Source organism: Mesoplodon bidens (assembly GCF_964165515.1).
Source record: "Mesoplodon bidens genome assembly, chromosome: 3".
In the NCBI taxonomy this organism is placed as follows: domain Eukaryota; kingdom Metazoa; phylum Chordata; class Mammalia; order Artiodactyla; family Ziphiidae; genus Mesoplodon; species Mesoplodon bidens.
Genome location: NC_138178.1, coordinates 5873456 through 5899046, shown reverse-complemented (window position 1 = coordinate 5899046; position 25591 = coordinate 5873456). Strand labels below are relative to the sequence as shown.

Sequence of the window (25591 nt, the reverse complement as noted above, 5' to 3'; positions counted from 1 at the left end):
GGAGGGAGGCAAGGCAAATCACTCCAGTAGAGAACCACAGCCTTAAACCCAATTTTTTTTTTTCATTGATCCATAGTCTTCTATCCACTCAGATACCCCAGAAGACTCATCTGACATCATCACCAACTTCTCAAACATTACAGGCCTCACTTAAAAATGTGCTAACCCATCCTATCCTTAGCGCACCACCCTTTATTTCTCTTTAGATGGTCCTTGAGCAGACCACTTTCCTTTCTTAGGCACTGGGCTGACAACTCCACCAAACCGTTTTAAGGCCTCTAAAGGCACTTGTTGCAAAGTTGGTGAGTCCTGGGTTCGAATCCTGCCTCTGCCACTTGGAAGCTGTGAGACCTTCAGGCAAGTCATTTTCTTTTCTGAGGCTTGGCACTCTCTCTCCCCATCTCTCTCTCCATATATATATGCATGTATACTCAGAATAAAATTATATTTACCCTATAGCAATGTTGCTGATTAAATGACATTATATGCAAAGCCCCCATCAGTATCTGAATGTACTTATTTTATGATAGCTTACAAAGTTGGAAATACATTGTTTAAACATGAAGAAACAATTTGAGGGACTTCCCTGGTGGTCCAGTGGTTAAGACTCCGTGCTCCCAATGCAGTGGGCCGGGGTTCAATCCCTGGTCAGGGAACTAAGATCTCACATGCCGCAACTAAGAGCCCACATGCCGCAACTAAGAGCCCACATGCTGCAACTAAGAGCCCATATGCCGCAACTAAGACCCGGCGCAGCCAAACAAATAAAAAATAAAAGAAACAAGTTGAGGGTAACAACAGGAGGCCAGGTGGAGCTGAAATAGTATTTGATCAATTAGCACAAGAATGAACATCAGCAGTCTTGGAAATGAATGAGTGGTCAGAATGATAGGCAGGAACTCAGGTGGGTAGAGGTCACCTGGGCATTTGCAAGCAGCTTAATGATTATGATGCTCAGGGCCAGGAAATATCAAATCATGGCATACAAAGATGGAAATGAAAAGAGCTGGTGTTGAGAGAAAACTACATGTGCCTAAAATAGACACAAATGAACCAAGGGATAGATTGGTGATCAATCCTTTCTTTTTTTTTTCTTTTTTCTTTTTTGCTTCTTTGTGTTTCACTAGCCAACTATTTTCATCTCATTGATTTTCTAGCTAATTTGGAAGCTGTCACCTATTTGTAAAAGAATTCCCTATTTCCTTTAGATTAATTGTTACCTGCTCAATGTTTCTCTGATTGATTCATCACATCAAAATCAAAACATATTATTAATGAAATATGACATTTCTATAGCACCTACTTTTCAAATACATGCAAAAAAAGTGCCTGGAAATGTCTTACTTGCCTATAAATTCATTCTAGACTATATTTTTAAAGGGAAGGTAAGTTTTAAAAACCCAACTAGTTTAAAGAATTAGATTTCAAAAAAATAATACAAACAGCATTTCACTGTAAAACTCATTCATAGAGTGGATTTCTGTATGTCCTGAATAGTACACTAACAATAATTAGGTAAGTTTGAAGATAAACGCATTCACAATCTTCCCTTTAAATCCAACATTAGTATAAAATTTCACTGTTGCTTAATTAGAAGCTGAGCTGGTAGCCAATATATCATTTTATGTAACAATAGTCATGAGAGAAATTATTGTATAGGATCAAAATAATAAAGCAGTAGCTGACAACTGCATTTTTCTATCAGATGCATTCCTAATAGCTCTATACAATCACTATTAGACCAAGCCCCAGCTAGAAGTGTCAGGAGAATTAAAACAGACAGGCACCTCTTTAAGGCACTTGGTACAATTTAGTTTGACTTAATAGGGTCTGTTTCAGGGAGTCTGAATAGAAGTATAAGCAATTCCACCAAAATTTTCGGATCTTATTTGTGTTAGAAATGTCAGTTGCTTTTGACCATGTTGATCATGGGGTCCTTTCATTTGACTTGCACATAAGATTGGGTTCCTACCAGGTATTATCTTGTTTCTCTACACACTTTAATGTTTCTCCACTTTCATTTCAGTTTAAACAAATGCACATCTGGCAATAACCCACGGAATAACAAGGTTCCTCAAGTCATTATTCTGTGGACATCTTTTCAGGCATGTTTTTCAGTTACTATGTATGTCTTTCTCTGTATCCATTTTTAGGTGTCATGTATGTTATCTCTGTTATATCCAGTTTTATCACTGTATTTTCAAACAACTGCAAATCTTGTCTCTGTAAAAATTACAAATGGAGACAACTTATTTTCCATCTTAATAGAAAAGGAATCCTATAAATTTTACTATCAAATGCTGTCTCTGTTTTATATGTTTAGAACAAAGATGAATTTCACTTTTATTGCATTGTCTATTCCATTTTTGAAAAGAGTTTAGGGTGCATATCCCAACTGTGAAACTTTCCATAGCAACAAGATATAAGAAAGGAAACGGCTTTCTTTTGCATTTTCTAGGCTAAATGGCTGTGAGCTACTTTGATTTTGGCCTTTGAAACGCATTCCTGCAAACATTCACAGATAGGACAAACCCCAAAATTTATTGTGTGTGCATCTAAATCAACTGAGTCAATTATTTTTATTTTCAAACTATATTTTAATTATGACTAGTGTTAGGGACTGAATTTCAAGGAATTAAAATTATTTTACTATGTACTCACATGAGATGAGACTATTTTCTTTGTATATAACCTGGGGATAGAGAAATGAAACATGATTAAGGAAGCTCATCTCTCTCTCCCTCTCTCTCAATCTCTCTATCAATCTCCCTCCCCACCCCCATGCACACGCACACACACGTGCGTGCGCACGCGCGCACACACACACACACCCCTACACGACCCCCAGGATCTGAATCATGCTGGGATTTGGTGGGTGAAGGAGGGAGTGTGGTCGAGTGTGTGTATGTCAGGGAACATAATGGTCATTGTTGATGGTGTTTAAATATGGGGGCAAGTTCACAGTTCTAAAATCTCAGACCTCAGGACTTCCCTGGCGGTCCAGTGGTTAAGACTTTGCCTTCCAATGCAGGGAGTGCAGGTTCCATCCCTGGTCAGGGAGCTAAGATCCCACATGCCTCGTGGCCAAAAACCAAAACATAAAACAGAAGCAATATTGTAACAAATTCCATAAAGACTTTAAAAATGGTCCACATCAAAAAAAAAGAAATCTTGAGAAAAAATAAACAAAATCTTAGACCTCACAGTTGTTTTGTTGTTTCCCCTCCCTCACTAGACGTTTTATCGTCTATGAGCTGAGAAGCCTCGCCAACTGCAGTAAGGGTCTAATGACTTATTAAGCATTTTCTAAAGCCTGAAAAGTCACTCATCTACTAGCAGTAGACTCCCGGGTCCAGCACTGCGGCCAAGAAATCCAGATTCAACATTCACACAACCTGGTGTTCTTTTGCAGAATAGTTCTCACAAAGCAGTGCCTGGAAAATGATATTTAAAAACGAGTAATTGCATGATCAAGGAAATGGGGAAGAGTAAGCCTTAATTTTCAATATTTGTGAATAAAGGGAATTTGTGTTATTCAAATGTAAGGAGCTAATAATATCTCTAGAGGGTGATGCTTGAGAAATCTGGCACCAAAGTTCTCTGTTTGCAGAAACGCATAACTCACACAATCCACATTTATACAGTTCTTGTTTAGCAAAGGTACCTGTTACATATTTGTTGATGTTTTCTTACCTTGTGTTATTGATGCTGTTTTGTTTTTATATGAAGAACTCCCAAAGCACAAGGTTCTGTTTCATGTTTCTCAAGAAATATCTATTTACTTAAACATGAAAGTCTGTTAAGAAATAAAGAACATGGAAACACACACAATAGAGAAGAAAAATTTACTCTGAATCAAAATATGCATGTTCTCAACTTAGTTTTAATTGTTTGTATTAAAAACTGAATGGAGGGCTTCCCTGGTGGCGCAGTGGTTGAGAGTCCGCCTGACGATGCAGGGGACACGGGTTCGTGCCCCGATCTGGGAGGATCCCACATGCCGCGGAGCGGCTGGGCCCGTGAGCCATGGCCGCTGAGCCTGCGCATCCGGAGCCTGTGCTCCACAATGGGAGAGGCCACAACGGTGAGAGGCCCACGTACCGCAAACAAAACAAAACAAAACAAAAAACTGAATGGATACAAAAATTTAATTAACAATATGTGCATAAGGTACAGTGAATTACAATAACATTGACCACCATGTGCCCACCACCCAAGATAAGGAATAGAATGTTTTTGGCACCTTTGAGGGCCTCTATGCATCACTCCATGATGTCATACTGCTCCTCCCTAGAGGAAATCACCACCCTGAATTTTGGTTATCCTTACCTTGCTTTGGCACATATGTTGATATTCTCAAACAGTGGGTGGTTTAGTCTCAAATATTCTGAGTTGATATAAATGGAATCACTGTCTGAATTCTTCGGCAACTTGATTTTTTTCACTCAATATTATTTTCTGAGATGCATCCAACTTGATGTGTGCAGTGATATTTCATTCTTTTTCACTGATATATAGTACGGTTACATTATTTTAAAAACCACATGAGATGGAAAATTGGCTGTAAAAAGAAAAATGCATCTTCAGTATTTGTTGTTTGAGAGAACTTCTAGCTTTATTTCCATTTCAGCCTTTGACTCAACTTTATACTTCCCCTGGAGAAAAAGAATGATATATTATTTCTTAGTACACACAGAGAAGTTTAGAGATTATTTTGCTCAATTCTCTCACTTTATGTATGAAGTGCCTGAACCCTAGGTAGATGAAGGGACCCTTGCAAGATTACAGAACACTTAGGTCTTTGGGCATCTAACCTCAGCCTATATTTCATACCTCGTCAAAAGAAAAAAGAACTTACCCTCTGCCATTCTCTTGTACCTTCTCTTTCCTTCAGGACTAATTCATCAAGATACTAAAAGAGGGGTTGTGTCTAGACTCATTTCAAAGTGACCATAGGTCCCGATTTTCAGAAAAAATGCGATGATTTTTCTACACTTGGCTAATATTCACCGTGTGGGAACTGGTAGGAGGCAAAGCCTACTAGATACCATAGGAGCCCCAAATACCAAATGTTCACTTTCACCACTTCCCTTGCAGCCAGGCCTTGCTACATAGGTGTCCTTGATCTGTCAGTACCTAAGCTCTTGACTTTGAATTGGGAGCAAATGACTTAAATCCTTTGTGGACAGTGGCAACAACATCTAATTTTCAGAAGTAATAATGGCAGATTAGAGCTACATATATACAAAGGTATGAGAAACATGAGTTAATACTGCAAAAACTTCCTCAGCAGCCATGTACAACTACAGCAAGTTCCACATTAATTCATGGGTATCTTTAGGGCCACAAATTAGAACAAGAAGAGAAGCAGGAAAAAGGATGTTCAGCATTGCTAAGAAATGTTATTTCCCGATGCAACACTATATTGCCCTGATAGTATCAGAGAAGGCTTGGACATGTTAATTTCTCTCTTCTTGTACCTAAGTTCTTTGGCTGCCGGAATTGTCCCTGTGCTCTGAAGCAGTGTCTCTCTCTCATGCTGGCAGGGACACCACCTACAAACATTCATCAGGAATACCTGCCTTTTGTTTCAAGGATGTAGAGCAAGAGATGTCAAGTGCTTCCCCAGGGCCTGAACAGTGTTAATGCCAAGAATGGATGTCACGAAAAGACACTAACAGTGTTAGTGTCTTAGCATCAAGAATGGATAGAACGGATGTTAAGAAAAGATGCTCAACGTCACTAATTATTAGAGAAATGAAAACCAAAACTACAATGAGGGGCTTCCCTGGCAGTGCAGTGGTTAAGAATCTGCCTGCCAATGCAGGGGACATGGCTTCGAGCCCTGGTCCGGGAAGATCCCACATGCTGCGGAGCAACTAAGCCCGGGTGCCACAACTACTAAGCCTGTGCTCTAGAGCCTGCAAGCCACAACTACTGAGCCCACGTGCCACAATTACTGAAGACTGCGTGCCTAGAGCCCATGCTCTGCAACAAGAGAAGCCACTGCTGTGAGAAGCCTGTGCACCACAACGATGTGTAGCCCCCGCTCATCGCAACTAGAGAAAGCCCAAGCGCATCAACAAAGACCCAATGCAGCCAAAAATAAATAAATAAATTTATTAAAAAAAAAACAAAAACTACAATGAGGTACTACCTCACACCGATTAGAATGGCCTTCATCAAAAAATCTACAGACAATAAATGCTGGAGAGGGTGTGCAGAAAAGGGAACCCTCCTACACTGTTGGTGGGAATGTAAATTGGTGTAGGCACTATAGAAACCAGTATGGAGTTTCCTTAAAAAACTAAAAATAGAGCTACCATATGATCCATCAATCCCATTCCTGGGCATATACCTGGAGAAAATCATAATTTGAAAAGATACATGCACCCCAATGTTCATTGCAGCACTATTTACAATAGCCAGGACATGGAAGCAACCTAAATGTCCATCGACAGAAGAATGGATAAAGAAGATGTGGTACATACATACAACAGAATATTACTCAGCCATAAAAAAGAACAAAATAATGTCATTTGCAGCAACATGGCTGGACCTAGAGATTGTCATACTGAGTGAAGTCAGACAGATAAAGACAAATATCATATGATATCACTTATATGTGGAATCTTAAAAAATGGTACAAATGAACTTATTTAAAAAACAGAAATAGAGTCACAGATGTAGAAAAAAAAAAACCTTATGGTTACCAGGGTGGGGGGAAGGGAGGAGGGATAAATTGGGAGATTGGGATTGACATATGCACACTACTGTATATAAAATTGATAACTAATAAGGACCTACTGTATAGCACAGGGAACTCTACTGAATACTATGTAATGACCTATATGGGAAAAGAATCTAAAAAAGCGTGGATATATGTGTATGTATAACTGATTCACTTTGCTGTACAGCAGAAACTAACACAACATTGTAAATCAACTATACTCCAATAAAAATTATTATTATTATTATTATTTTTTTTGTGTGTGTGTGTGTGGTACGCGGGCCTCTCACTGTTGTGGCCTCTCCCGTTGTAGAGCACAGGCTCCAGACGCGTAGGCTCAGCAGTCATGGCTCACAGGCCCAGCTGCTCCGCGGCATGTGGGACCTTCCTGGACTGGGGCATGAACCCGTGTCCCCTGCATTGGCAGGCTTACCCTCAACCACTGCACCACCAGGGAAGCCCAAAAATTATTTTTAAAAAAGACAAAAAAAGAACGATGTTTACAGTTATGGGTCCTGCACTGCCAGCCCTGAGCACCAGACCCCACATGGCAGGGATGCCTGGATGTTCTTTAACGTGTGTGTGTGTGTGTGCACGTGCGTCTGTGTGTGTGTGTGTATGTGAGTGCAGGAAGTGGGACCCTCTAAAGGGCAGGACCTGGTACAGGGGTTGCTCTGGCTTGGATCATAGGCAGCACTATTCATGACAGTGTTGAGAGTATGGCAGCTGCTCTATAAAAGGCCATTTGCCTAAGAAGCAGAGTGACCATGACATTCTTCCCAGACTGGTTCTGTGGTCCTGCTCATTGCTTAGTCTCCCTTTACTCCTTATTTATGGGCTTGTCCCCCACCTTCCTGACAATCCTTGTTGTTAGATATCCATTCATACACATGGACACTTTACTACCTAAATCCACCAGGGTTTTGCACAGGTTCTGTAACATCTCAATATTCCATTGATACGACAGGCACTTTTGAATTTGCTAGATCACAAAATCCAAGTGACTGCAGGTTAGATCAGCTAGAGCAGCTAGAAAGTTTCTCTTTCCTTTTCTTTCCAGGTAAATAGGTATGGAGAAAGATAATCTCCCTGGAATTTTTCTGTGTTTCCATAGCCTTTTAAGATTCTTCAGGGGATTTTGATATGTAGCCATTTGTCTAGTTAATTGCCCTGATTTGAAAGAGTACTATATTTTCTTATCTTCCCACGTGGACCAAATATAATAGTTAAAGCTCTTGAGTAGGTCCCTAGGCTAAGTCAAAGGTGTCTTGAAGACAGGAGTGCTAGCTCCCTAGATATTTGCATTTCAAAGAGGAATGGCCCCCAAGAGGCACATGAAAAGATGCTCAACATCATTAATTATTAGAGAAATGCAAATCAAAACTACCATGAGGTACCATCTCACACCAGTCAGAATCACCATATTAAAAAGTCTGCAAATAACAAATACTGGAGAGAGAGTGGAGAAAAGGGAACCTTCCTACACTGTTGATGGGAATTTAAGTTGGTGCAGCCACTGTGGAAAACAGTATGGAGGTTCCTCAAAAAACTAAAAATAGAATTACCATATGATCCAGCAATCCCACTCCTGGGCATATATCCAGACAAAGCTATAATTCAAAAAGATACATGCACCCCTATGTTCATAGCAGCATTATTCACAATAGCCACGACATGAAAACAACCTAAATGTCCATCGACGGATGAATGGATAAAGAAGATGTGGTACATATATACAATGGACTACTACTCAGCCATAAAAAAGAACGAAATAATGCCATTTGTAGCAACATGATGCAACTACTAATTATCATACTAAGTAAGTCAGAAAGAGAAAGACAAATACCATATGACATCACATATGTGGAATCTAAAATATGACACAAATGAACCTGTCTATGAAACAGAAACAGAATCATGGACATAGAGAACAGACTGGTGGTTGCCAAAGGAGAGGGGGATGAGGGAGGGATGGAGTGGGAGTTAGGGGTCAGCAGATGTAAGCATTTATATAGAGAATGGATAAACAACAAGGTCCTACCGTATAGCACAGAGAACTATATTCAATAACCTATGATAAACCATAATGGGAAAGAATATACAAAAAAAGAATGTATGAATGTGTATAACTGAGTCACTTTGCTGTACAGCAGTAATTAACACAACATTGTAAATCAACTATACTTCAATAAAAAAAAAAAAAAGGAATGGCCCCTGGAACTTAGAGAGTTCTCACGGTCACAAAAGCAGGGACACCCAGGCTATCAGGCTTCTGGAGAGATTTATTTCCATAGTGGGACGAGGGACCTGACACTCATCACATCACCTCAGGGGTAAGAATGTTCCAAGAAGGATGGATGAACTTACTATTTACTATGAGGTATTTAATGTGAAATCCCTCTCTGATCCAGAATACCAGTGTGCATATTCAGGGTAAATTTGATAACAATGAATATTAACAACCATGAGATATAGGCAGGGTCGGTCAAGTGCATTTTCAGACCCCTACATCAAAATAATAAGGAGTGGGGTTGGTGGTGAAGGGTAAGAGGAGTGGGGGTCGTGATTTGTTTATTTTGGCCGTGCCCTGCAGCTTGTGGGATCTTAGTTCCCCGACCAGCGATTGAACCCAGGCCCTCGGCAGTGAAAGCACTGAGTCCTAACCACTAGACCACCAGGGAATTCCGGGCATCGTGATTTTTAATCAGGAACATTCTTGAACCTTATCCCAAATCAACGGAATCAGAATCTCTCGGTATGGGACCCTAAAATCTGCATTTCAATCAATACCCACCCCCCTTCCCAGTGATTCCTTTGCCTCCAAAATGCAAAAGGGACTAGATTAAGAAAACATTTATATGAAGACAATGGCTCCAACCTGAGATCTAGGACACTTGGAATTCCCTGGGTCCCTTTCTGCAAGTCCATGAGGTCAAAACTCTTCTGATAAAAATACTCTGATGCTATTTGCCTTTTTCTCTCTTATTCTCTTACAGGCCTACAGTGCTGTGTGATGACTTTGCTGCTGACAGCTCACGGAAGGTGTATTAGGCACTCTTGTGCCCTAAAAAAATTCCCAGTTTTAATTTCTAATCTGATAAATGTTGAGAGAGATGACCAACATAAATAAAGGCACTTTGGAATCCTCAATAAGGTTTAAGAATGGAAAGGAATCCAAGACAAATAAAGGTTTAACAACCACACTTCTAAGCTGTGTAGGACCTAGAGGTTCGTCCTATCCAGAAGGCATTTGCACTCTGAGATTAGCTTAACCCAGTGAGCCTTTAATTCGTAAATATACTGGGGAAACACTTTGTAGATTCTTACTGTTTAATGCCAGTGGGGTACAGGCATACTGCATTTTATTGCACTTCACAGATATTACATTTTTCACAAATTTAAAGTTTGTGGGAACCCTGAAAGTCTATCAGTGTCATTTTTCCAACAGTATTATTATTTTTTTAACATCTTTATTAGAGTATAATTGCTTTACAGTGTTGTATTAGTTTCTGCTGTATAACAAAGTGAATCAGCTATGTGCATACTTATATCCCCATATCCCCTCCCTCTTGCGTCTCCCTCCAACCCTCCCTATCCCACCCCTCTAGGTGGTCACAAAGCACGGAGCTGATCTCCCCGTACTATACAGCTGCTTCCCACCAGCTATCTATTTTACATTTGGTAGTGTGTATATGTCCATGCCACTCTCTCACTTCGTCCCAGCTTACCCTTCCCCCTCCCTGCATCCTTAAGTCCATTCCCTACATCTGCATCTTTATTCCTGTCCTGCCCCTAGGTTCATCAGGATCTTCTTTTTTTTTTTTTAGATTCCATATATATGTGTTAGCATACGGTATTTGTTTTTCTCTTTCTGACTTACTCCACTCTGTATAGCAGACTCTAGGTCCATCCGCCTCACTACAAATAACTCAATTTCATTTCCTTTTATGGCTGAGTAATATTCCACTGGGATTAATCTCCAAAATATACAAGCAGCTCATGCAGCTCACTATCAAAAAAACAAACACCCCAATCCAAAAATGGGCAGAAGACCTAAATAGACATTTCTCCAAAGAAGATATACAGATTGCCAACAAACACATGAAAGGATGCTCAACATCACTAATCATTAGAGAAATGCAAATCAAAACTACAATGAGATATCACCTCACACTGGTCAGAACAGTATTATTTTTTAACTGAGGCAAGTACATTGCTTCTTTTTAGACATAATGCTATTGCATACTTAATAGACAACAGTATAGTGTAAACATAACTTTTATATGCACTAGGAAACCAAGAAATTCGTGTGACCTGCTTATTGCAGTACTGACTTTATTGTGACAGCCTGGAACCAAACCCACAATATCCCCAATGTCTACCTGTACTCTGTCACCCCTTCACTTTCTATCGTCGAACAAAAGGATTAAAAACTCCGTACTCCTTTTCTGAAAGGTCACTATCTGCCTGGATGAGACTGAATGTTCACCAAAACTCACTGTGGTCAATTTCAATGTGTTTGGTAATTTTTAGCAACAATCAACCACTAATAACTTCTGTTTAACTCCACGTTAAGCAGAAAACCTTTATATTTCAATCCTTATTAGACCACCTTTCCAAAATGCAGCAATTTCTTTTCTTAGAAGGTAAACAAAATATTCTTTAGTTTGTTCTTATTAATCCAGGGTCTGCCAGTGTTTTAGGACATGCATTTAGAACTCCAGTGTTTTTTTTGGCCACACCGCAAGGATTGTGGGATCTTAGCTCCCTGACCAGGGATTGAACCCACGCCCTGGCAGTGAAAGCATCTAACCACTGGACCTAACTGGACCATCAGGGAGTTCCCAGAACTCCAATTCTTATGCTGGAACATGACTGTAGGAGGCATAGATGAGTTGGTGGTGTACCGGAATGGAGCCATGGTTTTGGTCTGCTACGTTTTTCTAAATAGAATAGCCTGCTCTCTTACAATCTTCCCCTAAAAGCAACTTGAATTAGAATAATACCAACTTGATCTACTTTGTCTTTTTCTATTATAAAATACCTTCACATCATTATAATCCATAAAACTTACTATCTGCTCAGAATATATCCCCATCTACAGAGTGGTAAAGCGAGAATCAGTGGAGTTCATTAAAGCTTTTAGTTAGCTGAGTTCCGTGTATTTTTAAATCTAAATTTAGTTTTTAAAAACTACGTTTTAAAAAGTAAGCTCTTTCTCTAATCTACTTTTATTTGTAACATTTGAAATTTCTGAGCAATTTTTTTTTTTTTTTTTTTTTGCGGTACGCGGGCCTCTCACTGTCGTGGCCTCTCCCGTTGCGGAGCACAGGCTCCGGACGCACAGGCTCGGCGGCCATGGCTCATGGGCCCAGCTGCTCCGCGGCATATGGGATCTTCCCGGACCGGGGCACGAACCTGTGTCCCCTGCATCGGCAGGCAGGCTCTCAACCACTGCGCCACCAGGGAAGCCCTGAGCAATATTTTTTAAAAATATCATGCTAAACGCTAAGGAAATACAAACAAATATACTTTTCCACTGATTTAGGACAGATACTAAGATTCTAATGTGTATCTTTTTCTCTAATTCTGTTTGTTTTTAATTCGTATAGCTTTTGGTTTGCTTTTGAAGGACAATACCTTTCTCCCCAAATTCTCAAGTAATGTTCAAGAAAAGTACTATCTGATGGTGAATGTACCTTTCTTCAGTAAATTATTACAGGATTATTCTCTTTATAAGACAGTGCATGCTACTTACTTTTCAATAGATATTATACATTCTACAGTAGCTTAAACTGAAAAGCATTTATGCTTCTATTAATGTTTCTCTTTCCAACTCCTTTCCAAATTAACTTACAGAAGAAACTGTGTACAGTCACCCTATATACCAACATACTCACTCTTATCTACTACCACAGTCCCCCATACACTACCACAGTCCCCTGTATACTACCACAGTCCCCTATACACTACCACAGTCCCCCTATACATTACCACAGTCCCCCTGTACATTACCACAGTCCCTGTATATACCAACATACTCACCCTATCTACTACCACAGTCCCCCATATACTACCACAGTCCCCTATATACTACCACAATCCCCTATATACTACCACAGTCCCCCTATACACTACCACAGTCCCCTATATACTACCACAGTCCCCTATACATTACCACAGTCCCCTATATACTACTACAGTCCCCTATCTACTACCACAGTCCCCTATACACTACCACAGTCCCCCTATACATTACCACAGTCCCCTATATACTACCACAGTCCCCTATACATTACCACAGTCCCCTATATACTACTACAGTCCCCTATATACTACCACAGTCCCCCATACACTACCACAGTCCCCTGTATACTACCACAGTCCCCCTATACACTACCACAGTCCCCTATGTACTACCACAGTCCCCTATATACTACCACAGTCCCCCTATACATTACCACAGTCCCCCTATACACTACCACAGTCCCCTATGTACTACCACAGTCCCCTATATACTACCACAGTCCCCCTATACATTACCACAGTCCCCCTATACACTACCACCGTCCCCTATATACTACCACAGTCCCCCTATACATTACCACAGTCCCCCTATACACTACCACAGTCACCCTATATACCAACATACTCACCCTATCTACTACCACAGTCCCCTATATACTACCACAGTCCCCTATACACTACCACAGTCCCCCTATATACCACCATACTCACCGTATACACTACCACAGTCCCCCTACACTTGCCAGTGTGCGGCAAGGAAAATATATTACATACCATACCTCAGTTTTCTAGATTACAGCAATGATTGCTGCTCCTACAGAGTCTGAGCTGGTGAGAGTTCTATGCTCAAAGGAAGGATCCTTGACATCACAGATTCCTTTATCCAAATGAACAGAAATGGTCAACGTTTGGCACGGGGAAACCAGATGAAGCCTTTCTTTGTGGCTACACATTCCACCCACTCCCATGTCTTGGATGCGCTGCTGCAGAGGGCTTTGAAAATCTGTGATGATGTAAAGGACATGTAAATGATTTGTCTGAATAGACTTAACACCAGAATTGGTCATCTATTAAAGTAAACTGGATAAGAAAACCCACTACTTATAGGTAGAGAAGACAGCAATTCACACAGTGTGATTTTAGAAGTATTGAAAGACTCTAATTCCAAAACACTTACCCAAGGTGCCACCATGGTATCTGAAATTTACACCATCAGAAAAATCACTACTTTGGGTTAAGGAAGTGTATCTCTAAGTGTGCTCACCACGGAGCATTAATAGGTGTTATAGTAAGAAAAATATATACACATAGACTTATATGTTCATTAATATTCATAAATGTGGGTAAACCTCAGGTTTAAATAAATAGCTATCTTTACTGTCTAACTTACCCATGCTTGGAGAAACCACATAGTATTCTGAATCTCCAATAATGGGACATAAATAAGTAGTATTTTCCAAACTTGATTGACCATGGGACACTTTTTTATTTTACAGTGTATCTTATTAGACTGCTTTTTTATCTCAGATTAGAAAATGCAGCTTTCCCAGATGACCCCTAAGAGCATGCAGATGTCCTAACTAGATGGACAACTTATGAAGCCATATCATTCATGAATATTTGAGCCTGGATTTTTTCTTCTATCAAAATAATTAGCTGCAGAGAACAGAAACTTGCAGTGACAAGAGATTTACATCTTGGTGTGACTGAAAAAGAATGGGTGATACTTAGAGGGTGCTGGAAGCAGGGGAGGAGTACTGGTAGGCAGGTAAACTCAGGTGCAGAGCTACCCAGTAAGAATTACTCCAAATCCCAGAGAGAGCGAAGAATGCATAATGTGGAGTTCACAGAGCATGAGCGAGAATCACCAAACAGACTAAAATAGAAGTGAACAGGGAAAACAGTGGGCGGCATTAAAGGCAATTTTGGTTCATGGAAATCTTTTGCCTACGACTACCCTTACCAGGAAAGAAAAATTTCACTATTTCTTATTTCCAGAGGCAGCCAGCTATTAGAGCTCTCCCTGCCTGTAAGCTCTCCGAATGTAACCCTTTCTGCCTTCATCTATAAATGAGTATAATTACAGTGTGCAAAAGAGTGGAGACCTTCAGGAATACAAAGTGAATGCTTAACATTCAATACACTCTGACTTCTCCAAGGCTCTGAAGTTCAACACCACCCATATTTGAACTTCCTCCTTCTACGGAAAATGGGTTAACTTACTATTTTAAAACCATTCCTCAAAAGCACACAATTTTAGATTCTATATTTAGAATTTTCTCCTATAACAAGAGTCGAAGATTCACCTCCTAGGGGAAGCACCTATCTTCATTTCCCATGGGATCTTAGTTTCTACTGTAAAGTGAAGTTCTGGTCAAGACTCTGAATTAATATGCGAGCACCATTCTAATTTTAAATTTCTCAAATATTTGAAATGATGTGGGATTCGCTTGAGCCTAAAAGCAACTTTTTAACATTGCCTCTCATTATAACTGAAGATAGTTCAAAAGGCAGTGGCGATGGAGGTTTCATTTGGGAAATGTGCATATCACGTTAGCATCGTATTCAACGAACACATGATATCTCTTGGGACTGTTACTTTGAACTGGATCCTTTTCCTGCTGAAGGAAAACTGTGTTTTGCCATAGCAAGAGTTTACTATTTCTTCCACCTACCTAATGTCATGTTTTCCACCTTAACACTCACAGTCAATGAAATATTTTTATGTGAGCTTTCTACTGCCTGTCAAAAGGTGCCATCTGCCTGTTACATGATGTGCTAAGATATTTGTACCTTATCAACTGTTAATTAGCATAACAGCCTGCAACTTTTTTTTTTTTTTTTAATTCAGTGCAGTTCTGGGTGTCTTGGCTTAGGTTAAAAGTGCCGGTTGAAAGAACTAATCTTCTTTTACACTTACTACAGGTTCTCTGGATGCTGACAGAAACTTTTTTTTACGCTGATAAGTCAGGCTGCCCTGTTATCTAAAAGAGGAAAGAAGGCAGGCAAAAAAGTTAGGGAAATGAACATGTCCATGACTTCACCCAGGCCAGAAGGAAAGGAATAGTCCCATCTCTGAGGGGTCTAAGTGATATCTTAGATTTATTTTATTAATTTATAATAAATTATAAATTTATTTATAAATTTATTTATAAATTTATACAATTTATTTTAAAATATTCAATTTGCTTGATGTTAAAAAAATGTTCTTTTCTATTACTATAATAAATGATGTGACGAAGAGTAGCTTGTCCTTTTATATAAGTCCCTGATTGATCTCAAATCCTGTCTTTTCCACTTTTATTCCTCTTTGCCCATCTCCCACTGATTAGAAGAATCCAATAACGCTGGTTTAAGATCACAAATCTCTGCAAAACCACAGGCACTGCTCAGGGCTGGTGCACCTGCAAGGTCACGTATGATCAGTGAAGAGCCAGACTAGGGTTTCATGCAATTTGTGGGCAAGAAACAACTCCAGAACAAGGCAAAGGAGTTCTATGCAATCTTTGAGGAATTTTATAGCACAGAGGAAGTTTTTTATTCTCAGTAGCACTCAGCTGCTTTTACACAAAGCATGACATAAACAACTGTCTCAGGGCAGGCACACAGAAACCACCAGCATCTCCATTCTGAAAGCTTTGCCCGTGGCATCACTGGAACAGGGTTTCCGGAGCACACAATCGAAGGCACACAGAAATGTACCAACATGTTACAAAATAAGACAACCAACAATACTTTCAGGCCATTGATACCAAACTACTGCTCCAATCAAAATAAAGAAACAAGTTCATTAACATTGTTGCCTTTTTCTTTTTTTTAAACAAAAAGCAAAGCCAGCACTTGCCTCCAGGGTCTTCTCTTCCCCATTCCCACTCCATTCCTGACAAAGTCACAAATTTTCTCATCTCATATCACCATTGGGGCCGAATCTCTGGTGACCAGGTTTCTTTCTGCTGAATGACCTAGGTTAGGATGTTCAGTTGGGAGAACCCAAGCAGTATGGAGATGGAGCACCGACCACCCGTGCTCTTCCTCGGGTGCTGTGGTATTAACTGGGTTCCGGTGTGACCTGCAGTGGATCAGAAGTCTCTCCTGGCGCCCCTCCAGTCTCAGGCTCTCCAGAGCTACCCCTGCCCTCATTCTGGCAGGCGAGCCGATGAAGCCAAAAGTGCTCTTATCAACTTCTTATTCTCTCTGCACACCTTCCTCACCCTACACCACACCTATAAAAAGGGAGTCTTTGTGAGAAGGACCATGTACGCATTCACCAGGAAAAGCTTGGGATCTCTGATTTAAAGAGCAGTGGAGGGGCTTCCCTGGTGGCGCAGTGGTTGGAAGTCCGCCTGCCGATGCAGGGGACGCGGGTTCGTGCCCCGGTGCGGGAAGATCCCACATGCCGCGGAGTGGCTGGGCTCGTGAGCCATGGCTACTGAGCCCGCGCGTCCGGAGCCTGTGCCCCACAGCGGGAGAGGCCACGACAGTGAGAGGCCCGCGTACAGCAAAAAAAAAAAAAAAAAAAAAAAAAGAGCAGTGGAGTAAGCCAGTACATCATTACCCTCATCCCAAATCCCCCAAATACAAAACAGTCCTTCTTGCAAATACCTGTTTTGTGACTCTGCTGAGCCTCTGTACACACAGGCTCTGAACGTTATAGAATATTGAGTGTTAATGTTGACACGGTCTTCTCAATATGTAACTATTGTGGACATTATTCCTTGGGGAATTATAATTCTTGTAAGACTGAGACCAAGTCAAGCTCATTAATTGCTTATGGAATTTAGCAGACTATGTGTTTAAATCTTCTGTTGAGGGAAGTTTTAAAGTCACGTCTGCGTTATTTTCCTTGTCTGTGAGAAGTAAGTACCATCATTAGCTAACTTTAAAAACAAGGAATATATGGGCAAAACTGTGTTAAGAAATATGGCATTTGCTGTCACTCCATGACTCTGATTTTTAACAGTAATATTTTTCCTACTCTTTGGAATCCTACATCCAGGAGATGTAGGATTTGGAAACCGTACATCCTACATCCAGGAGATGTAGGATTTGGAAACTGTAATGAAATGCTTTATTTTAGAGAACATTAAGAAAAAGAATGCCAGCTTTTCTCCACACCCTCTCCAGCATTTATTGTTTCTAGATTTCTTGATGATGGCCATTCTGACCAGTGTGAGATGATATCTCATTGTAGTTTTGATTTGCATTTCTCTAATGATTAACACTCTTGCACTGCTGGTGGGAATGTGAATTGGTACAGCCGCTATGGAGAACAGTATGGAGGTTCCTTAAAAAACTAAAAATAGAACTACCATATGACCCAGCAATCCCACTACTAGGCATATACCCTGAGAAAACCATAATTCAAAAAGAGACACGTACCAAAATGTTCATTGCAGCTCTATTCACAATAGTCCGGAGATGGAAACAACCTAAGTGTCCATCATCGGATGAATGGATAAAGAAGATGTGGCACATATATACAATGGAATATTACACAGCCATAAAAAGAAACGAAACTGAGCTATTTGTAATGAGGTGGATAGACCTAGAGTCTGTCATACAGAGTGAAGTAAGTCAGAAAGAGAAAGACAAATACCGTATGCTAACACATATATATGGAATTTAAGAAAAAAAAATGTCATGAAGAACCTAGGGGTAAAACAGGAATAAAGACACAGACCTACTGAGAATGGACTTGAGGATATGGGGAGGGGGAAGGGTAAGCTGTGACAAAGCGAAATAGAGGCATGGACATATATACACTACCAAACGTAAGTTAGATAGCTAGTGGGAAGCAGCCGCATAGCACAGGGAGATCAGCTCGGTGCTTTGTGACCGCCTGGAGGGGTGGGATAGGGAGGGTGGGAGGGAGGGAGACGCAAGAGGGAAGGGATGTGGGATCAGATGTATATGTATGACTGATTCACTTTGTTATAAAGCAGAAACTAATAAAAAAATAAAAATAAAAAAATAAAAAAATTTAAAAAAACTGAAAAAAAAAAGAAAAAGAAAAAGAATGCCAGCTTCTAAAATAGAAGTTTTCCGACTACATCTGTTACTATTAACACATATTCTAACCTTAATCTCGCACACATGCCGTGATTATGGAGTGCTTTCTGACTCACTCTGCTTCTCTCAAGTTAAAACCTTCCTCAGGGACTTCAAACTCTTGGAGTTAAAAGCCCTTTTGAGTTTGGATCTTTCTCAGCAGTCGGTGATTTTTTAAAAAATCCCAGTGAATGTCCTTTGCCTCCCTCCAAAAGGAGAGGGGTGGATACCAGGTTGTTTTTAAGATCTTCTTCTGGCTCTAAACATCTCTGATTCTGTGACAGTCAAGGAGTGTTCGCTTTCTTTTCCAGCTTCTCTGTTCTCAAAGTATCGCTTCCTTCCCCGTACAATCGAAGAAAAAGAAGACTGCTTGGAATTAGGAATTACTTTACTCCCTGACTTCTCAGTTCTTTACTCTCCATTGTGACTAACCAGCAGAAGACCCCCTATGCCCTCCCACCCCCTACACTCTCCCCTACAAACACACACACACACGCACACGCACACATGCACACACAGTATACACAGAGCCTGGACTCATAGACTCTCCAGCTCACATTTAATACTGCTTCTACTGATCTGCGCCCCATACTCTTTCCCTTGTCTGAATAATAAGAACTAACATTCCTTGATCCCTTTGCTATGCCGTGTGCTAAGAAGCTGACTTGGATTACTGGGTAGTGAGTTCTTAGCCTTTGGGTTTTGGAGTCAGCGAGTCCTAGATTTGAATCTCAGCTTAGCCTTTTATTAGCTATGACACCTTGAGCAAAAAGATGTCACATCTCTGAGCCTCAGTTTCCACATCTGCAAAATGGGGATTATGCAAATAAAAATCTTACAAATGTTTACAAAGCGCTACTAGAATAGAGACTGGCACACAGATTGTCGATAAATGACAGTTATTTCTATAACTATTATTCGCCTTACTGCCAGCGCTGCTACACTGGCCGTTATTTCTAGGTTCTTGCTCCTTGGCGTCTTGCCCAAGGCTCTGATACTTGATTTTCCTGCCTCCCACCTGGGTTTTGAATCTTTTCTCCAGGAACCCTTTGGTTCCTGGGCTTCTGTCTGATGCTCCTCACATGGGTGGTCTCTTAGAGTACTGCACCCTGAGGCCCACCTACCCTCTTATCTGAAAACACACTATTTACTTCATTCTATTTACTGTTTCTTCTTTTCCCCTTTTTCCAGTTCCACTGAGATATAATTGACATACAGCACAGGAGACATTTAAGGTGTACAGCGTAATGATTTGACTTACATACATCATGAAATGATCATCACAGAAAGTTTAGTGAACGTGCATCGTCTCACATAGATACAAAATTTAAAGAAATTTAAAAAATAGTTTTTCCTTGTAAATAACTCTTAGGATTTACTCTCTTGACGATGTTCACATATAACATACAGCAGTGTTAATTATGTGAATCATGTTGTACATTGCACCCCTAGTACTTATTTATTTTATAGCTGGAAGTCTGTGCCTCTCGACCCCCTCCATCTAATTCCTCCCCACGCTCCCACCTCTGGTAACCCCAAGTCTGATCTCTTTTTCTGAGTTTGTTTGTTCTTGAAGTCTAACTGACCTACACCACTACTTCTCTATACTTCAACCATAATTACCTCTCCTGTCTAGCAAACCTCCCAGTCTTATTCTGAAGACTCCAGGTAAGACACCTTCATATAGGGTATCACTTAATCCACATACAAACCCTATGAAGACACAAGGTCTCTGCCATCTTCAACACATAAACTCTATCTCTGGTCCTAAGACAGCTTCTTCAACTCCCATCTTCTCCCAGTGGGATGGGGCACAAATCAAATTTGCTAATTCACATGGCCTTTCTTAGCTGCAAGAGAGGCGGTGAAGTCTAAACTTTTTTTTTATTTGTTTGTTTATTTATTTATTTTTGGCTGCATTGGGTCTTTGTTGCTGCACGCGGGCTTTCTGTAGTTGCAGCGAGCGGGGGCTACTCTTTGTTATGGTACATGGGCTTCTCATTGCGGTGGCTTCTCTTGTTGCGGAGCATGGGCTCTAGGCCTGCAGGCTTCAGTAGTTGTGGAACACAGGCTCAGTAGTTGTGGCTCGTGGGCTCTAGAGCACAGGCTCAGTAGTTGTGGCGCATGGGCTTAGTTGTTCCGCGGCATGAGGGATCTTCCCGGACCAGGGCTCAAACCCATGTCCCCTGCATTGGCAGGCGGATTCTTAACCACTGCACCACCAGGGAAGTCCAGTGAAGTGTAATCTTTAATTGGGTGGCCATAAGCCCTGCTAAATTATTAGTATGAAAGAAAAGGAGAATGGATCTTAAGGACAACTAGCAAGCTGCCCAAGGAAGGTAATCATGTTTTCATTTTATATGAGGACACCATGGCTCAGGGAAATGAAGAGGTCCCAGGAATTGAAATCAGGTTTATCAGACTCCAGAGCTACTGCTGAAGGTACTATTTGGTTCTCCCTGGTTCCCTTTGTTCACAGAGAATGGAGCTGCCTCCAGAACATTCTGTCTGGAGATTCGTTCCAACAGAAGGCCCTGATTTCCCCCCTTATTCTAGCTAGAAGATGGAAGCAAACTCTTCTCTTCAGTTATTTTAGCCACAACATGATTTTTACATGCCCGAGTATATTGTTACTTCTCTTAACAATATTTACTAAGCAAGACACAACTTTGCCAAGTACTCACAGGAAAGAGTTCTTTAGCGCAAGGTTGCACAGGCTGTGTTCCTTACATAGCACAAAATATTTAAAACCGGTATTTAAACAAGGTTTCTGGAAAGCAATTTTAACTAACTCTGTGGCAAAAAACTACACACACAGACACACAAAATTTTAAAAGATCCTGAAATAAAAACACAGAAATTATTCATATTACTTAAAGGGGAAAAAAAAAAGTCGAGTTATTTGAATTATACATTCAAGTCATCCTTTTAATGTTTGCTTCAAACCCACATTGTTCTGTTTTTCAACACTGAGAAAACTACCATTTGGCGTTCTTCACAGACACACATGCCTGGACTTAGAGTTAATGAAGAGCTTCCGTGCTGAGTCTTTTTTTTTTGGGGGGGGGGTGGGGGAGTGGGGTTTAATATCATTCTGTTTCTCTCAAGGCTGTATTTAATATTAGAGATCAATAATCACATTATCCTGTGCTGACAGATGCCTCTAACACAAATAATTCTCTCAAGGATTTGGAAACCGTCATGGAAGGCATTTCATATTAGTTATTAATGGCTGGCTAAAGGAGGGTGGTTTTCAATTTGCATATGGAATCTCCTCATCCTCTTACCAGGACAAATACTACATTAATCAGGGTGGGCTATCTGCTTAACAAATAATCCCATCTCAGTGGTTTAAGACATCAAAAGGACACTTTTCACTCACATTTCCTCATAGTTAAGGGTGGTAGGAGGGCTCTGCTTCACATGGCCATTCAGATACAGCCCCCTTCTCGCCTGGGGCTCCACTCTGCAGGTTCCAGAAATTCTCTCCATCCTGCCCATGAGTGGAGAAAGAGTGGAGGATGTTGGGTAGGTGGGAGGTTTTTGAGAGGCCAGTTCTAGAAGGCATACCACATCCTATTGGCTGGCACTCAGTGGCAGGACCACATCTAACTGCAAGGGAGCTTGGGAAATGTAGTGTAGTGATGTGTCCAGCAGGTAGAGGATTAGAAGGAAATGGGTTTAGTGAGCACCTAACCACCAAACATCACCGAGTCTCTGTCACAAATACCAAAAGAAATTGCTAGGCCAGGAAAAAGAAAAAACACCCAACCTCCCTCCCACCAAAAGAAACACAAAAAACCCAAAAAACCTAAAGAAACCCCCAGGCAGTTCACCTTAAAAGTTTTTTTTTTTTAATTAATGATGATACAATTAAAAATTACGATCTTTTATTTATACTAGCAAATCTAGTGAGAGTAACAGGTGTTCTAAATTCAAGTCAACTTTTATAAGTTATTTACAAACAGCTGTCTGAAATCAAGTCTTTTTCTATTGTGGTAAAATATTCACAACATAAAATTTACCATTTCAACCACTTTTAAGTGTACAGTTCAGCGGCATTAAGTACACTAACATTGTTGAGCAACTATTACCACTATCCATCGCCACAATTTTTTTTTTTTTTTTTTTTTTTTGCGGTACGTGGGCCTCTCACTGCTGTGGCCTCTCCCGTCGCGGAGCACAGGCTCCGGATGCGCAGGCTCAGCGGCCATGGCTCACGGGCCCAGCCGCTCCGCGGCATGCGGGATCTTCCCGGACCGGGGCACGAACCCGTGTCCCCCGCCTCGGCAGGTGGACGCTCAACCACTGCACCACCAGGGAAGCCCCATCTCCACAATTTTTACATCTTCCCAAGTTGATACTCCATACCCATTGAACACTGACTCCCCGTTCGCCTTTCCTCAGCCCCTGGTAACCACTATTCTACTTCCTGTCTCTATGAATTACACTAGTGTAGGCGCCTCATATAAGTGAAATCATAAACTATTTGTCCTTTTCTGTCCAGCTTACTTCACTTGGCATAATGTCTTCAGGTTCATCCAAGTTGTAGCACTGTCAGAGTTTCATTCCTTTTCAAGGTTGAATGATATTCTATTGTATGTATAGACCATATTTTGTTGATCCAATCATCAACGAACAGGTGGATTGTTTCCACCTTTTGGCTCTTGTGAATAAGACTGCTATGAACATAGGTGTACAAATACCTGTTCGGTTGTGTGGCTTTCACTTCTTCTGGATCTATACTCAGAAGTGGGGTTGCTGGATCATTTGCTAACACTATTTTTTGAGGACCTGCTCTACTGTTTTCCACAGGGGCTGTAAAGTCATAACAGTTTTTGAAGACAAATTTGTGATTGGCTTCTACAAATGGTTGTAATGACTCCTTTGTAAAGGTATAGTCCCTATTAAAAAGTTCCCTGGATTGGCGGGGGGTGGGGGTGGGGGGGTTATGTGTTATCAATTTAGCTCTTTAAGAACTAGAATATTTTAATTTCACTTTTCCTTTTGCCACTAAGGAATAAAAGACATTGAATAGTTAGTTGTATTCTCTGGGAGGTATAAAGAATAGGAATTGGATATAAAAATGTGTGTTGAAATCTCTGTCCTACCTCTAACGGGACACTGGTATCTAAGAGATTTCCCAGAGATGATGGGACTACTTTATCACACCATGACTGAAAATTAATCTGAGAAAATCTCTGTAGCCCCGTAAATTTTAACTTCCAATTAACAGTTAAAACCTGACAGCAACACCGTTTAAGACTTGACATCATCAGCTGTGCTCTTCCCCTGCTGCCCCTCTGACAATCATCTGGATAACTTTATATTTTGTCTTCTCCAGATTTTTTTCTATAGTTCATTTCTGCATAAGTATTTTAAAAATTAGCTAGGGTGGGCTTCCCTGGTGGCGCAGTGGTTGAGAGTCCGCCTGCCGATGCAGGGGACGCGGGTTCGTGCCCCGGTCCGGGAGGATCCCCCATGCCGTGGAGCGGCTGGGCCCGTGAGCCATGGCCGCTGAGCCTGCACGTCTGGAGCCTGTGCTCCGCAACGGGAGAGGCCACAACAGTGAGAGGCCCGCGTACCGCAAAAAAAAAAAAAAAAAAAAAAATTAACTAGGGTGATGAAAACCTGAGTGCCTTCCAGGAGTTTAACCCAAACAGCAAGGGGTACTGGATGTTTGGGCTTGATTTTATTCCCTCTGCCAATTTAGTGTTTCTGAGTACAGGTACTGTCAAAATTCAAAGATACTATGAAAATGAAAAGCAGGTACTGTGGAATTGAGAGTGCATTTGAACTAAACCCTTAACAGGGAGATTGATTTGGAAACCTTTGGTTCCTTAATAATATGACTTTTAACTCAACTATTTCATCACAGACAGATGATGGTACGGTAATATTCTAGGTTTCAAAAAATATCTGCAAGTTAAGCTTTTCCAGGAAGAAAGGCTGGAAAATGACACTGGGTACAAGGTTTGTTGGCAGATTATTATATTTGACGGCAGGACGTCATAAAAGATGTCTTTTACCCCTTCGTGTCTGCCTATCATCAGGGCTAGTAGATTTCGGGGCCACTTCTGAAGCATGTTTATTTTAATTATTTTATTTTATTTTTTTTAAAGTTTTTGGCCTCACTGCCTAGCATGTGGGAATCTCAGTTCCCCGACCAGGGATCGAACCTGTGCCCCCTGCATTGGAGTGCGGAGTCTTAACCACTGGACCGCCAGGGAAGTCCCTATTTTAATTATTTTTAAATAGGATAGCATTTGGTGCTTAACCAACAGGAGTGCTTACATCACGTATGATGTGAAATGGAATTACAGTCTATACTCAAATGCCATACACTATCAAGGTTTTTCAGTGTTGTACCTTGAATTTGCATGGATTTCTCTCCCTGTGTTTGAACACACGTATTCACAATAGTTCGATAAAGTTCCTGAATAAAACTCCTACCTACTAATTTGACGTTTCCTTGAAGCTACTTCTTTCAAAAAGAAATAAAATCTAGAGTAGTTTCTCTTTGACACTATGTCTTTAAGGTGTAAAGCCCTAGAAAGAAGAGCCTGCATGTGAAATCCATCACAAATCTTGTACAATGGGTGTAATGTGGACAGTGGAGAATTTAGGAACGTCCATAAAGGAAAACTGGAGTCATTTTTTGACATGAATCTTGTGTATAATTTCATGTCTGGCAGCACGGACTAGTAAAATACATAACATTGTAAATAATGGACTTTTAGGCCTCACCTTAACAACCATTGTCAGGTACACATTTATATGGCTTCA

At 40.7% G+C, this 25591-nt stretch overlaps 1 long non-coding RNA gene across 1 annotated transcript in view; it reads right to left on the bottom strand.

Annotated features, from left to right (window-relative positions):
• Nucleotides 1-3697: 3697 nt before the first annotated feature.
• LOC308613444 overlaps nucleotides 3698-25591 on the bottom strand; it is an 80440-nt gene continuing 58546 nt past the window's right edge. The window contains exons 2-3 of the long non-coding RNA XR_014015254.1: nucleotides 4330-4561; nucleotides 3698-3796 (exon numbers count right to left, since the gene is read on the bottom strand). This is a non-coding gene — a long non-coding RNA (uncharacterized lncRNA). The remainder of the gene's footprint in view (nucleotides 3797-4329; nucleotides 4562-25591) is intronic.